We start from the raw sequence: 17402 nt of genomic DNA, 5'->3' as shown, positions 1-17402 counted from the left end.
TATGTGCTATGGTGAGCACTGTGAATTGTTCAAGACTGATGAATCATGGATCTGTACTTCTGAAACAAATAATGCAGTATATGTTAAGAAAAAAAAAGAAGAAGATAGCAGGAGGGGAAGAATGAAGGGGAGTAAGTCAGAGGGGGAGACGAACCATGAGAGACGATGGACTCTGAAAAACAAACTGAAGGTTCTAGAGGGAGGGGGGTGGGGGGATGGGTTAGCCTGGTGATGGGTATTAAGGAGGGCACATTCTGCGTGGAGCACCGGGTGTTATGCACAAACAATGAATCATGGAACACTACATCAAAAACTAATGATGTAATGTATGGTGATTAACATAACAATAAAAAATTATTTAAAAAAAAGTTAAAAATAGAACTACCCTATGATCCAGCAATTGCAGTACTAGGTATTTACCCAAATGATACACAAATACAGATTCAAAGGGATACATGCATCCTGAACATTATCAACAATTGCAAAATTATGTAAAGAGCCCAAATACCCATCAACTGATGAATGGATAAAAAAGAAGTGGTATATGTATATATGTATACGTAAAGACAAATACCATAAGGTTTCACTCATGTGGAATTTAAGAAGCAAAACCAATGAGGGGCACCTGGTTTGCTCAATCTGTTAAGCCTCTGGCTTCAGTTCAGGTCGTGATCCCAGGGTCCTGCGATCAAGCCGTATATATGGCTCTCTGCTCAATGGGAAGTCGGCTTCTCTCTCTGCCCCTCCCCCCATTTGTGTTCTCTCTCTCTCAAATAAATTTAAATAATCTTTAAAAAGAAAAAAACAAATGAATATGGCGGGCGGGGGGAAGAGAGACAAACCAAGAAATAGACTCTTAACTAACTGATGGCTACCAGAGGGGAGGTGCATGGGGCCATGGGGGCATGGGTTACATAGGTGATAGGTATTAAGGAGGGCACTTGTGATGAACACTGGGTGTTGTATGGAAGTAATTAATCACCAAATTCTACAATTGAAACCATAACTGTATGTTAACTAACTAGAATTTAAGCAAAAACTTGGAAAAAAAAGTATTTTTCTGATGTGTCACTCTTCACAAAGATGTAAGGAAGCTTAAATATAATTTCAATAGCATTATTCTTTTCCCAATACTTTGGACATGCACTTTAAAATTCCAGAACTAGTTGAAGGTAGCTACTGGAATGAAGTTAAACCTGGAGATATTGATAATAACAATATTCCCTTTCACACATACAGTGGGGTGGCCAAGGGGCTTTGACAGTGTGGTCCCATGGAGTGCAGAAATGCAGAGGAACTAAGCACCATTTCAATGACAGCTCCAGCTAGCTTAAGTTAGTACTCTTAATTGTAGAAGAGGAGTTGTAAAAACAAGGGCCCGAAAGAAAAGAAAAAAAAAAAAAACTTCAGTGTCGTGGGATTTAAGATGCTTAAATTTGTATGTGAAATTACCATTTGAGCAAGAAAGTAGGAGTATGGTATGAGCAAATATAGAAAACTGGGTGTGCTGCTTTTATGAGCTAGATTAGAGCCTTTTACATCTATAACCAAGAAACATCCTTCCTTACTATTTATGGATAAGTTATTATCAATTCTCCTATTTTCTCATGTGTAATCTATCTACAACTTGCAGTTCTGGATTATTTTTATGCCTACTGTTGTTGAGGGTTTTTTTTTTTTTAAATCTCAAACTTTATCCCTTTCCCTTCTCTTCGCTAATTTTCTCTTGCCTACAGTGCCTTCACTAAAAATTGCCATTCTTGTATAGTTTACTTCATAAAGTACAGGTAGATGGTGGTGATGGGGTTTTAAATAAACAGAGTTGCTTCTAGTATTCAATCTAATGTTATGAATGATCTCATAATTTTTGGCTGCATTTTTTGGGATTACCTTTGCCATTCTGTTATTAGGGGCTACAAAAATGAACTGTTAGGGGTTCCATGGGATTTTAAGAAAAATATATTTTTTAAGATTTTTTATTTATTTATTTGAGAGAGAGAATGAGATAGAGAGAGAGAGAGCACGAGATCCAAGAGGGTCAGAGGGAGAAGCAGACTCCCTGCTGAGCAGGGAGCCCGATGCGGGATTCAATCCCGGGACTCCAGGATCATGACCTGAGCCGAAGGCAGTCGCTTAACCAACTGAGCCACCCAGGCGCCCTAACAAAAATATTTTTGGCCTATGTAGATGCCTAATCAAGCTGACACCATCAGATTATTACCCAGGGATTAAAAGTCATTCGGTAGTCCCCAGAAAACACTTTTTTTTTTTTTGTCATACAAAAGTTAGCAGTTAGCATGGCCACATGCAATTAAGGATGTTCCAAAGAGACAGACTATTAGAATGGAAGTTCAAATTAGTTGTATTAAATGTAGGAGTTATTGAGTATTTTGGATTTAATATTTCAAGTTGAACTTGAATCTTTTGTTACTTTGGGCTCAGAATAATGACTTTCTCTTTTTCAAGAACAATATTTTAATAGCTTATTAAAAAACAATTTCCAAAGTCCATTTCAAAAGCTTTTTGAGTTAGAGCCTCAAGTAGCTCTTTTAAAATATAATTTGATGAATAAAGTGTGATCGAGAATTAGTCACATGTGGACTAAATTTTCCTCAAAATAAAGCATTAAAGTTTCAAAGTAAAAAAAAAAAAAAAAGAAAAGCAAACTATGTCAATTCCATTCTCTTTAGAATTCCTGTTGAGATTTATACTATATCCAAAGCATACTAGGCTTAGGTCTTTAAAATTTGTACAATGAAGAAATTGCTTTGTGGAATGGGTCACTGAAATGAGAAATCTGCAAGCAATTGATACTTCGTTAGTAGGGTTTTACCAATTGTTCAACAATGTTCAATGACTTTTTTTTTCAAATGACAAATCAGCTTTCCAGCTGAGCTTAATCTTCTAAGAAAAAAATCTTTTCACCTGAAAACAAATATCCTCAAACTCAAGGGAGACTTCTACATTTGAAAGGTATGTAGATAAGTGGGAAGACATGATGATATGGTAGTTTTAATGATTAGAAAATAAATAAAATTAATTCAGTTTCTTTCTTTACATTTCTTCTCTCAGTATCCTTTATACCACACTGCTATTTTGGGTGACATTAGAATCAGGGATGTAATATTTATAGAAATATGTTACTCTAGTAATAACATATTACAAAAAGCCTTGGCAACAATCTAAGACACAGCAGGGGAGCTGTACGAGAACTATTTTTGTAATGTTTAAAATTATACTAAATTTAAAAAAAGTCCCTGTTGGGCTTTAAGCTTTAAATAGCATGATGTAGTGTAACTGATCAGAGGATTAGATTCTGTTAATTTATTACATAAAATGAAGCACATGTTGACAAATAATATTTATGTATAAAAAACATTTTAGGTCATTTTGATATAATTCAACGTGTAAAATCATTTCTCAATGGATTCTTGTCTAAAAATAGAGGACTAAAAATGGAAAGTATATTAAATTCAAAATATTAGCCTTCTAGAAAACATTAACAACAGCTAAAGTAAACACAAACACACACACACACACAATCTCTAATGCTATATTTAATGTCTGGGGACATTCCTATACGTGAGACTTGGATTAGCCTGTTACCAGGTAAATTTCTCTTTTTCTAATTCTTTTTATTTTGTAGCAGCTTTAGTGAGGCAGAACTCACACAATATGCAATTCACCTTTTTAAAATGTTTAATTTTTATCATAATCACAAATATGTACAATTAATTGTACTATAGCCAATTATAGAATATTTTTATTACCTTAAAAAGAAAACTCATTTCCTTTAGTTCTTACCCCTTATCTTCTACCACCATTCCCCAGAACCAAGTAACCACTAATCTACTTTGTTTCTATAGATTTCCCTATTCTGAACTTTCGTGTTAATCAAATATGTGGTCTTTCATGGCTGGCTTCTTTCACATAGCATGTTTCTCATAGATCTATGTTGTAGCCTGTATCAGTACTTCACTTCTTTTTATGGCCAAATAATATTCCACTTTATGGATATACCACACTGTGGCTTAGCCATTCATTACTTGATGGATACTTGTTTTTTCCCCTAGCTTTTGGCTATTATGAATAGTACTGCTATGAGCATTAGTGTACAACTTTTTGTGTGAACGTATGTTTTCACCTCTCTTAGATCTCATTCTCTTTTTAAAGTTATGTTTTGTGAGAATAAAGAATCTCACATTCTGTCTGAAACTTTTTTGAGTGAAAATCAAGGATGCGTCTTATTACATAAATAGCCTATTAGAAGACTATTACCAGTGGGTAGATATTTAAACCTTATTTGGTAGTGTTTCTAAACCTCATTTGGTAGAGTTTCAAGATATTTGTTGTTACCATTGATCCCGGTCACCCAAAATGGTTTGCTAAGATTTCCAACAAAGCGGTCAACTTCACTTGCTAAACCCTCTCTATCCTTTCTGTTTGTGGGAAGCAGCTCTTATTCTTTTTAAAGGAATCTCAAGACATGAAGAAAATGTATAAGCATTCTCAAAATAGAAGTTTTTACATTTACGATATTTAGGTTTTTATAAGTACATCTCCCATTAGTCTTTCAATTTTAGTTCAATGTAAAATAGAAACATCACCATGGAAGAATTTTGGTGACACCTAATGCCCAGTTCAAATCATACTTAACTAAATATTTTTAGTCCGACAGCTCTATCATTATGTGTGTGTATATACCTCAGCATCAAAGACTTTTTGTAATATATGTGTTAGATATTCAGGTTTAATTGGTGTGTAAATTCTTTGTTTAAATTCAAGGCCAGAATTTGGCCCTTAATATGTAATTGGTATTTATTTAACATACTCAAAGTTATAATTAGAGTCCTTACTAGAGTGAAAGAATCTGAAGTTTAACTAGTGACTTTGACCACAGCAGCAGCAGAAATTTACAACAGAGCAAAAGAAAACTCAATGCTTTAAACAGGCAGTAAAATCAAACTCTAATAGGGTCTACTGGAGGAGAGGATTGGTATGTTTGATTCTCCACTTGTTTTATATTTCATATTTTTCAGGACTTTTATTTTGTTATTTAATGGAAACAAAGCACTGAATGGTATTTTTTCCATGTCCTTGTACCAATAAAGTGGTAATAAAATCATAAAAAAGCAACCATATGTCAAAGTAGTGAGATTTACTAACCTTTGAAAACTGGGTAAATAGGTATAATTTCAAGAGGTTTTTTTTACATTTGGGTACAAAATATATAACTTTTTAGCCTCATTTGCTTAATTTTCAAAATAATGACTATAGGTAAAGTGACATGCATAATATTAATACAAATACTTATACATAATAATGACTGCATATATCATGTGTATGTATATTAAACTTAACATGTAAATTTCTTTTTTTTCCTATGCCCACTTCTCAGAATTATTGATATTTTTGACTATTAATACTAAGTGCAGAACAGGATGAAGTAAACATTTTCAGGATCTTCCTCAATGGAAACAACACAAAATCTGGCTTCTCTTGTAAGAATTTATATTGATTCACTTTGCAAAGAAATGTTGGTTCTTCACACACACATGCGTGCGCGCACACACGCACGCACACACACACACCAATTTGGAATATATCTTAGTGAAAATTGTGTTCGTAAGTTCATGGAATAGAAAAATAATTCTTAAATTATTGAAGAAATTGTAATTATTTCACAAATTCAATTCAGATATGGTAGAGAAAGTTTAAATTTTACCTAGGTTTTCCTATGTTGAAGGTAGTATTTATGTATGTTTTCTATCTATTGAGCTAACAATATCTATACATACATATATACATCTTATTAAATCTCATTTAATATTGACAACCATATTTTTTTTTACAGATGTTTAATGTGAATCAAAACTTTCAAATAAGAATAAAATTGAATGGATTATGGTAATGCCTGAACCCACTCAGTATAGTTACTAAAAATCATTGAATCATACACTTGAAATGAGTGAATTTTATCTGCATAAAATAACCCTTGATAGAGTTGCTTTAAAAAAATCAAATTGAAGGGCATCTGGGTGGCTCAGTCATTAAGTGTCTGCCTTTGGCTCAGGTCATGATCCCAGGGTCCTGGGATCGAGCCCTGCATCGGGCTCCCTGCTCTGCGGGAAGCCTGCTTCTCCCTCTCTCACTCCCCCTGCTCGTGTTCCTGCTCTCACTGTGTCTCTCTCTGTCAAATAAATAAATAAAATCTTAAAAAAAAATCAAATTGGAAGCAATTGTAATACCTCCTATTTATATTCTGTTTACCATTTTCCAGTGACTGTGGTGAACACTCTTCATGGATTGTTTTATTAATTACAATAATCTATAAGGTATGTACCATTAATATTTATAGATGAGAAACTAATGGGCATAAAGTTTATTCTAATTGCCCAATTCACACAAATGGTCATATAGATAAGAATGTATATCCTTCCTACATGTATGAACCACAGTGCACAGACATTATTCAAAGTAAATTATAACATTTCTATTCAGGTCAAGCAAAATAATATGCTGCTTGTTTTTTTCTTTTGTTTTGCTTTAAGATTTTATTTATTTATTTGACAGAGACAGTGAGAGAGGGAACACAAGGAGGGGGGAGCTGGAGAGGGAGAAGCAGGCTCCCCGCCAACCAGGGAGTCTGATGTGGGGCTTGATCCCAGGACCCTGGGATCATGACCTGAGCTGAAGGCAGATGTTTAATGACTGAGCCACCCAGGCACCCAAAATTGCTGCTTGTTTTTAATAACATTTTAAAGTAGCTGATTATTTGAGACCCATGGCTCTATCACCAGACTAACCTCTGGCCATTCTGGTATGTGATAGGGAATTTCCCTTCATTTACATCAGCATTCTGATTTTCCTTTTTGCTTTAAATTATATTCTCATTAGTTTTCATAATATAGGATGAAATCACAACTTCTTAAGGTTGGTGTGATGAACTTTTGAAAACTATACATCTGGGCTGGAATTGCTAACATTAGCCCTTGGGACCCATGGTCCTCACCTGTAAAGTAGGACTGCAAATAACTACATGGCATATTTGTTGCAAGGCTAAGTATACAATAAGAATTACCAAAAACAGTGCTAGGATCTTAATAGGTGCTCATATGTGCTTATTAGTGATGACAGCAAATTGGAATATATTTGTACTTCCCTTGAAAGATGGGGGTTTTAGTTTCTAAAGTACTTTTGCAATTGTATTAATAGCATTTCAGTATTTTTTTAAATGATGATGCATCTCTAAGGAAAGACTAATATAAAACTTTTGTTTTCACATTTGAAATTCTTTACACATTGTGGAAGCATATGCTTGGAAATCAAAATAGAGATATTACATAAATGAATGAACAATCTCTAAGGATACCTTTTGGAAAGATATTCCTTCCAAAAGAGGGATACCAGCTGATGCTAATCCATTGGAAATTAGGCAGAAAACATGTGCTTACTGTCTTCTTCTTTAGTGTAGGGTAAGTTCATCTGCCAGTTTCCATTTGCTCACTTATTAAATAATATACACTGTCTGTTTATAGCCTTATATATAAAAGGCTATAAACAGAAAGGGAGAGCAAGGTGAAAGTCACTGGCATTCTTCTGGAGTTGTCTGATATAATATAACCTGAAGTTACATGAAAAGGTGAAGTGATGCAAGAAGAAGATTCCAAAACAATGTCAACGTCAGAAGGTCATATAGTCTATTTCCATTTATAAAGAATGGGAAATTATAGAAAAAACATGTTGCCAGATTAAGCTGGGTTCTGCTCTTGAACAGGTGTAACCTTTGGCAAGTTATTTAACCTGTTTAAGTCTCACTCAATTTCTTCATCTCTGCAACAGGGACACCTCTCTTTTATAGGGTGATTGTGGGGTCTCATTCACTCATTCATTTAGCAGATATTTACTGGTCATCTCTCAAGTACCAGACTCTGTGTTAAATTCTGAGAATTTAGTGACTAGGAAATAAAGAGGCTCTGTGCTTTTATGAGCTTTTATTATGTATTTAAGCATACAATATTCAAGTAAATAAATCAACACTGAAGATAATCATTAATGTGGTAAATTCCGAGAAGAAAATATGAGAAGGAAAGACCAACTGTAGACAGTGTTCTCAACATCAACCACTAAGCAAAATTGAATTCTAATCCAAGACTGGGAGGATAGGAGCCATTCACATGAAGATCTTAGGACAGAGTTGTACAGGCACAGGGACTTAGAGGTGGAGGTTCCTAGTGGCTGGAAAAGGCTTCCTGGGTCAGAGGAAAAGAAAATCTTGGCTTAAGAATACAGAAAACATGTGGTTATATAGATGTCAGAATTGCTATGGACCTTTGGTCGTCATGTGCTCCTTACTCTTTCCTCTTTTGAACAGGGTGTTACAGAGGTTATCTTCTCTTTATCTCTCATTTCATATTGGGGGAGTGAGGGACAGAAAACTTGTCTTTCACCTTTCAACTTGTCTCCAGATCGAGAGGACCACAGTGAAGAAATGTACCTAAGGACTTTAACCCATATTCAGACCTGGGTCAAAACATGTGACTAAATGGTGAGCCTAATGTCATAATTGGACAAAAAGCGATTAGAGACAGTGTACTGGAAGGAGAGAGATTCTTTTGCACGTGGGAAGGGTGCAAGCTGTTGTGCCCAAAAGGCAGACTGTGGTAGATTTTCAGAGATGGCTGTAGTAATTCCTACCATGCTGCTTTGCAAAATGACTTTACTATTCTCTATTTTTAGCAAGAGTTAGAGACCATTTTCCCTCCTTTTGAATCGGGGCTGGACTTGGGACTTACTCCATTAAAAAGAATGTTGCAGAAGTGATTGAGACTGCTTTGAGATGTCAGTCTCTTTGAAGATGAGATGCTACACAGCAAAGAAGACCCGGATGAGAGTAAAGAAAAGAGAGAGAGAGATGGGCAGGGATACAGAAAACCTATCCACCTCCTGCCATTTCCTCCTCACAGCACCAGATATGTGAGTGAGATCCTCTGGGATCCACCTACCCTGGTTCAGCTGTCACATGACCACAATTTCATAATTCCAGAAAAGTCTAGAAGAAATAACTGCCCAGATGGTAAGCACATCAAACATGAGAAATAATAATTTTTTTGTTTTCAGCCCTTAAGTTTTGAGGTTACTAAGCAATAGATAACAGAAATAATAAAAAAAAGAAATGACCAAATAAATTGTGAAGAATACTATATTCACATTCAGGTGATGACTGGATTCAGTAGAAGGCCAAGAAATTATACTTCTGTATGGGTTAGAACCAATATTATAATTTCAAAAAAAATTTTTTCAGTATACAGAAATATCTAGAAACACAGATAAAATGCTGATTATGTAAACTCCAAAGTATAAAACTAAAACTGATTTAATTTAGGATCATATGACTAATGAGCTTTAAAACTATTTTATAGAAATTACAGTGAGAAGAAATAGTAATAATTTAGGGAAGAAATAACATTTTGTTGACCATTTAGTTATGTTGCATTACTATATTACTAATATTGTTTTAAGTGCTTTATGTGAATTAATTTATTGAATCCAATAAAACTCTGTAAAGTGCATAATATACTGCCTATAAAGAAACTAAGTAACTGAGAGGCTAAGAAAAGTGTCCAAGTTTACACAGCTAGCAAGTGAAGGAGCCATGCTTCTAACCTACAGGGCCTAATGCCAGCGTCTTGTTCTCACCCCCTACACTATGCTAATGTTACTAGATTTTATCACCTTTACATTAATCACATTAGGGGCAGCAAAAGATCAGGATAAAAAAGAAGTCAGTTGGTATCACCACTCTCACTGAAATTCCATGAACCTGAAGTTTATCTTTAAAAAGAGCAGAGTAACTAGTATGACATATATCCTCATCATGCATTATTTGAGGCTCTTGACAATGACACTACAAATTGCTTTGACAGGTTGACAGCAAAGGTTCAATTTGTTGATAGTCTACTTAAATTTTTAAACTATAAGATTATCATGGCCTGGATTAGAATATGAACTAAGAATTTTGAAGAAGGGACTTTTGGTGTTTATAAAAGAGAAATAGAGGATTTAGCAACAGATGCAATTACAAGAAAGACTGTGTACTTGGCTCTCCTATGTTACCAGCTGGGAATTTCAACTGAAACTTGACCAATCTCCTGAACATACTTCACCACAAGAATCACATTAGATTATCACTAGGATCATTACTAGAATCTCCGGTCCTTAAAAATTAACTTGCCTATTTTTTCAACTCTGCTAATCTTAAATGATTCTTGCCTCACTGGTGAACGGAAAGATTTGTAAGATTCAGTGAACTGGTTATTTTCTTGATACTTCAGTAAAGTGACACCGTAGTGTCCACAAATGGAAGAAGGATATGTATTTTGCTATGCTGTACAAAACATTGGTTTATTACAATTAAGCCCACTATACATTTTTTTATTTAATTGGTTCAAGAAAGCAATCCATTGATTGATCCAATAGCAGTTCATTGACACTGGGGAAAAAAGTTGCAACTCAGCTGAATGTAAGTCAAATTGAAATTGAGAAATTCAGTTAGCAAACTGGAGATGGTTCTTATTTACTATTCCCAGAGAATTTTTATTCTTAAAAATACAGTTTCAGTTTTGTGGATGAAAATCTTAGCAAATACAAACAATGTAATATGGTACCATAGGTAACAAAGAAAATAGCCCACTCATTTCTAAAGTACCTCACCTTAAAATATTTTTTTGAAAAATTAAAGACCTCACCAATTTTGAATGTATCAAGACAATAAATATTATTTATTTGGGAGATAAATGAATACTTCTGGAGATTTTTATAAAGTAAAATATATATATTTTTGATGTTATTTTATAGTCCAATTCAGCAGCATACTGCTTCTCCACTGCTTCTCCATGCATTTAAGATCTTTAAACACCTTTAATCGATGCCCTTTTTTAGTTTCTTTACAATTTTTTATTTCCCCAGTATCAATGCTGATCTGCAGATATAATTTTACTAAGGAAATATAACAAATATGGTAGTATATACATGTATATGGTCTAATATCTACTATCACCTCCCTTGATGTTTTTATCTTAATGAAGGAGATAAACCAACATGGAACCAATGGATAACTTAAGGCAGTATTCCACAAATATCCAATAGAAATCAGAGGGGGAGAGGAACCATGAGAGACTATGGACTCTGAGAAACAAACTGAGGGTTCTAAAGGGGAGGGGGAAGGGGGATGGGTTAGCCTGGTGATGGGTATTAAAGAGGGCATGTTCTGCATGGAGCACTGGGTGTTATACGCAAACAATGAATCATGGAACACTACATCAAAAACTAGTGTTGTAATGTATGGTGATTAACATAATAAAAAAATAAAAAAACTAATGATGTACTGTATGGTGACTAACATAATAAAATTAAAAAATTATTGATGTTCATTAAGTGTATGCTTACCACTTTATTAAAAACTTAGCAATCACTTATTGAGCCCATACTGAGCAGCTGTTATGCCAGACACTAGGGTTAACAGGAAAAAAAAAAAAAAGGCACAACTGTCAAGATATTCCCAGTCCTTTGTATTGTGCCTGTTCATCTCTTCCTTCTGACCCCAGCAACCATTGATCTTTTTACGTCTTCATAGCTTTGCCTTTTCTGGGATGTCATACTGATTGGTTTATTTTCACTTAGGGATATGCTTTTCATTTTCTTCTATGTCTTTTCTTGACTTGATAGTTCATTACTTTTAGCACTGAATAGTATTGTATTTCTTGGATGTATTCCAGTTTATTTATCCATTCACCTAGTGATCAGTATCTTAGTTGTGTACAAGGTCTGGCAATTGTGAATAAAGCTGCGATAAACATCAGCATGCAGGTTTTTGTGTGGACGTAAGTTTTCAACCACTTTGGGTGGAGTTTTTCTTTTAAAACAAGTAATTATCAAATTAAAGTTAATATATTTATTTTTTACATCATTTTTCTACTCCTGATTTTAAGTATAAAAGCTTGAACAACTATTCAGAGAATATCACTGGTTCTCTAATATCTCCTTGTCAGAATCAAAGCAAGGATATAGGAGATGTTCTGGAATTAGCCATGTGTGGGTTTAATTTTATAAAAATGTATATTTGCCACAGCAAATTACTTTAAACATTCGAACCTCTTGATCTTCAAGGTATTTTAAATCCTCTTTTAAACTTAGTATCTAGGCATCCATCATATTTTCTTCAACTCTGAGAGCAAATTCTAACTTAAAAAATTGATTTCCATTGGTTTATTGAGAGACCCTATAGAGATCAGTGAGGGATTGTCAAAGCCTTTTGACTTCCAATAGACAGAATCTTTCAAACTATTGTTTTTTATTTACTAAACTGTTCTAGGCATTTTAGGAACGAGTTGCTCTGATGATATTTGTCTGGAGTGATCTCCTGTTTATTCTGGCACAGTGATATCTGAGCAAGTCAGATTGTGGTGGGGAAACATCACAGGCTGTGTGCTCTAACAGCTTCTTCCACATTCTCATACTTTTGCCAATAGTGAAACCGATGCCATGTCTACCACTCAGAATTTGAGTTGTGACACAGTGCACAAACTGTGGCATCGGATTGGCCATCTGAGTTTCTTCATGTGAACTGCAATGATCTTTTTTAGTGCTATTTAATCACATTGAGTATGCTAGGGACTCTGGTTTCTGTTTACCAGAGTGAGTTGCTTTTCTTGTCCCAGCACTTTTTATTGTTCTTTTCAAAAATACTGTGTGGTAGACAATTGGTTATGTATCATGAAATAACTAACTTTACCAAGGGAAAATTGCAACTATTCAGAACAAAATTACATGTTGGCTAAGAAAGTATGGCCTTAGGGGCAAAAGAAAAACAATATTTTATAAAGTTTAGGGATTATGAGTTTTTCTTGAATGCAAAAAACCAAACTGTCAATATGGGCATGTTGATAAAAATTATCTGAGTATATATTATTTTAAATTACTTCACAGAATTTTGCCAAGAGGAAGACTATTTATTAGCCATGAAATTTAGACAAGCTCCTACTCTTATCACTAACCTTTAAATAGCTTTTATTCTCAGGAGAAAACAAAACAAAACAAAACAAAACAAAACAAACCACCTAAAATTCTACAAAGTTTTAGAGCACTGGGTACTGTCTGGCCCCTGGGCTAATGTGCAATTGCCACAGAGACATCTAAGGCCCCAAATCTTATTAGTAATTTACTCTCCAGAGTAAATTGGATTAAAATATATGAGGGTAGGTTTTGATAGAAAGGGAAAATGGAAAGACCATGGGAAACCTGAGTGCCTGTCAAGAAGGGAAAGGATGCCAAAAGGAATGGGAAGTGGGCATGGGAAGGAATAATGGAAAGTGAGAGAAATGGAGAAAAGGGAATTTTTAAAGAAAAATAGGTATTTTATTTCAGCTTTCCCTAGAAACAGAGTTTGATATGAAGATTTATGAGCAAATAGATGATTTGGGAGACAATAATTTGGGAGACACTGGAAGGAAAATGAAGAGTGACAAGACACAGAGCCTGCAATTAGGGCTTCCTAGAAGTTGCTTTGAGAAGGAATCAAAGGCAACAAGAATGAAGGACAGTGGGGTGACACTGGAAGGAGGAAGTAAAAGGAGAAGATAGATGGATGACTGGGACTCAGTATCTTAGGAACTTTAGAGGAGACTTCTCAGATCCGTTTCAGAATTGTTCCTCTGTCTATGTGAGAACACAAAGGGGAAGCATTGATCCATTTACCTATAACATACAACATAGTATGGTGGAAAATAAATATAAGTTTTGGAGTCAATGGTCCTGAGTTTATGTCATGGTACTCCCTGCTTGCTAACTATGTGGAATACTTGTAAAACCTTCTTAAGAATTTTATTTATGTAAAATAGGGGATATTTATTCTTTTTGCCAGTAAAAACCCAGATAACTATTACAGAATTTTCCAACAATAAAAGACTCTTCCAAATGTCTATCTCAAATTACTTTCGCCTAAAAATAACAATGACAATTTTTTTTTACTTTGAAATTCAAATTTTTCTCTTGTGACACAAAACTTAAAATATTCAACATAGCCACTCACTTGATTACTGGTTTAATCTTGTATCTTTTTGATGGAAGAAGGAAAGTGAAACAGACTTGAAAAAATAGCCTTAAATAATTATGCTTCATTAATTGCACAAGTGGGAACTGAATTTATGAACCTTTTAACATTTTCTCCATGTACATGGACTTTGAAATATAAACTTAAATAGTATTTTATTAATTCTTTCAGTATATTTGAATGACTTAATTTTAGGAAGAGTCAAATCCAGTACTAAGTATAGATAATATATTTACACATTTTATAAAGGAAATACAGCTAAGAGACCAAAGCACTTTGAGATTAGCTCTACAATATGCTCTTCATCTATTCCTGATGCCTGCCTTCAAGATAAATAAAGCCATTTAATTTTTCAGCAGGCTCTACAGAGCCTGTGAATCATGATGAGTCACTTTCTTTGGAGTTGTGAAATATTTTCCCTCAATTCTACCACTTTCTGGAATGATAGAACCTAAATCTGGCCCAAACAGCCTGGATATAAGCTTAAGAAGTCAGAAATCAACTTTGGTATTTAAACAACATCAATATTTAATCACTAAATTATAATGAAAGAGATTTTACTAACAGAATTTTTAAGATTTCATAGCCTTTCTCTTTTAAATATGAAAGATTTTAGTTATATATAAACAGATGTTAATCCATTTTGCAAGAACTTGATGGCAAAGGTGACAAAAAGAGTAAGAACAAAATTCGGTGAATATTAAGTCCTAGATGGTAATTATTACTTTTCCTCATGCCATACTAGGGAAGAAAAGTCCACTCCCAAAGGGCACATCACCTTCACTCTACTGTGTCACTCACTAGGAAGATTCTGTACTATCACAAGGACCTTTGCTTCAGGGTAAAGCAGCTGTTCTGGGAGCTTGCCAACTGAAGTGATGGTCTAACAAAATCTGTCAACAGAGAAAACACGCCACAACCTCATATTCATGTTGTGGTTGCTTTCTCTTTTCCCTTTCAACATACCCCTTGGGACACTGCCTTATACAGAAGGCCAAGAAGGGTGACATACGTGTGAACATATGGCCCTGTCTTCCTGGGGTAATGTACATGAAAGCATATGGAGCTGCCCTCTTACTCATCAGCAAACACAGGAAAGACTTTGCCATACCTTGTTACCTTGTTGATTTTCCATATGGTTCTGATTGTTTCTGAAAGTAAGTAATTTGCATTACTTTTCCTCCAAAATTCCTTCTTGATAGGAAGAAATGTCTTGGCTCTCTAAAATTCAGTAGATAATCATCTAAATATATGTATTTCTAAACAAGATGACTACTCTAATTACATATTTGTATATCTCGATACGTATATGTGTATGTATGTGTGTGTGTATACGATTATATGTCTGTCTGTGTGTGTGTATATTGCACATACATCCCTAAGTGAAAAATTACTGTTTAAATATTTTTCATAAGTACTTTTTTAAAGTGTTTTATTTTGACATATATTCTAAAAGAATTCAGTTTGTTGGGTCGTGTTTTTTTGTTGGGTTTTTTGTTTGCTTGTTTTACATTTAGGTATTTTCATTCCCTCTGGCTAATTTATTCTTACCATTTCCTTTGATACTAGTTTAGAACCAATTCTTCCAAGAAGCTGCATATCCTAAGCTTAGAAGAGATGACTCTTCTAGGGACATCCTTAAACCTCTCTTCTTTCTCACAATTGTACTTATCAGTGCTTAAAAACTTGACACTATTAACCACAACACATGAACACCATGAGGAATAGACATACCAACCTTTTTCATCAATGTACCTCTCCTATGATTAGCATGGGACCAAGAAAGGGGTAGGTGAGTAATAAATATTGGGGGAGTGAATGAAGAAATGCACTTATATAGGTAAGAAATTCTAAAGACCTGGACAAGGACAGAGATAAGATTAATAAAAGTAGAGAGGAAATTTTGCAGTAGAAAATTCAGTATCTACTAACTAAATGGATTTGGGATTAAAGAACAAAGCAGAAACCAGAAGTAATCTGTTGCCTAGTTTATCATGATGAAGAAAGAGAATACTGGGGAACTGAGAAAGGATTTTTGGTAGGGCTGGAGAGAAGAAAGTGGCTAACAATTACTCTTTTTTTTTTTTTTTTTGGCTGCCTCCAGTGGCCAAATCTGATCCCTACTTTTCTTCACACAATTTGGGATAAATGATATGATGCCACTATAGGAAGAAGCTATTATTTTGTGTTCTATCTTCCCATTCCCCACAGATCTAATAATCTGTGGTTCCTTGTTGACCTGATCCAATCTCAAGGCTATACAAGTTGATAATCTGGTATTGACGAACCAAGTGTTTGTCATCAGCACTCTAAAGACCACATACTTGAGACTCTCCACAGGAGCATATAAGCTTTTCTGTCTCTGAAATATGGCATTGTTTCAACTTCATGGTTGTGCTCTAGAAAGTTACTCAGTGTAACATTTTGATCAATGAGGAGCTCTCTTCTTTGGTCCCTGCCTTGACTGCTTTTCACAGATCATTTATTTTTTGTTGATTTCTCAAAAGAAAGTCTTCAGACCAGGAGACAATGGGATGATATATATTTACAATATTAGAAGAAAAAAAAACCTGTCAACCAAAGATGTCCTTCATAAATGAAGAGATAAAGACTTCCACAAACAAAAGCTGAAGGAGTTCATCATCATTATATCTGATTTACAAGAAATGCTAAAGAGAGTTCCTCAAATGGAAATAAACGGGTGCTAATTACCATTGTAAAAGCACATTAATGTGGGTGTAAAACTCCCTGGTAGTGGTAAATAGATAGTTAAAGTCAGATTCACTAATATTGTAATGATGGCCCGTAACTTACAATTCTAGTTTTAAAAGTTTAAAAAAAAAAACAATGTATTAAAAATAACAATTTATAATTAGATACACCTTATAAAAATATATAAATTATAACCTAAATAACCTGAAATATAAAGGGGGGGAGTAAATATAAAGTTAAGAAATGCTATAGAGGTTAACATTATTTTTTTTAAAGATTTTATTTATTTATTTGAGAGAGAGGGAATGAGAGATAGAGAGCACAAGAGGGAAGAGGGTCAGAGGGAGAAGCAGACTCCCCGCTGAGCAGGGAGCCTGATGCGGGACTCGATCCCGGGACTCCAGGATCATGACCTGAGCCAAAGGCAGTCACTTAACCAACTGAGCCACCCAGGCACCCTAGAGGTTAACATTATTAAAGTAAAATAGGGAGTTAAAAATATAAACATTTTTTGTAAGCCTTTGGTAACCACAAAAAAAAAAAAAAAACTTGTAGTGGTTAAAAAGTTATGATTAAGAAG

Source organism: Eumetopias jubatus, unplaced genomic scaffold (assembly GCF_037043125.1).
Source record: "Eumetopias jubatus isolate StellerSeaLion01/CBP00866 unplaced genomic scaffold, mEumJub1_p1.0 scaffold_14, whole genome shotgun sequence".
Lineage (NCBI taxonomy): Eukaryota > Metazoa > Chordata > Mammalia > Carnivora > Otariidae > Eumetopias > Eumetopias jubatus.
The sequence above is the reverse complement of the archived record's forward strand: the minus strand, read 5'-3'. Positions refer to the sequence as shown.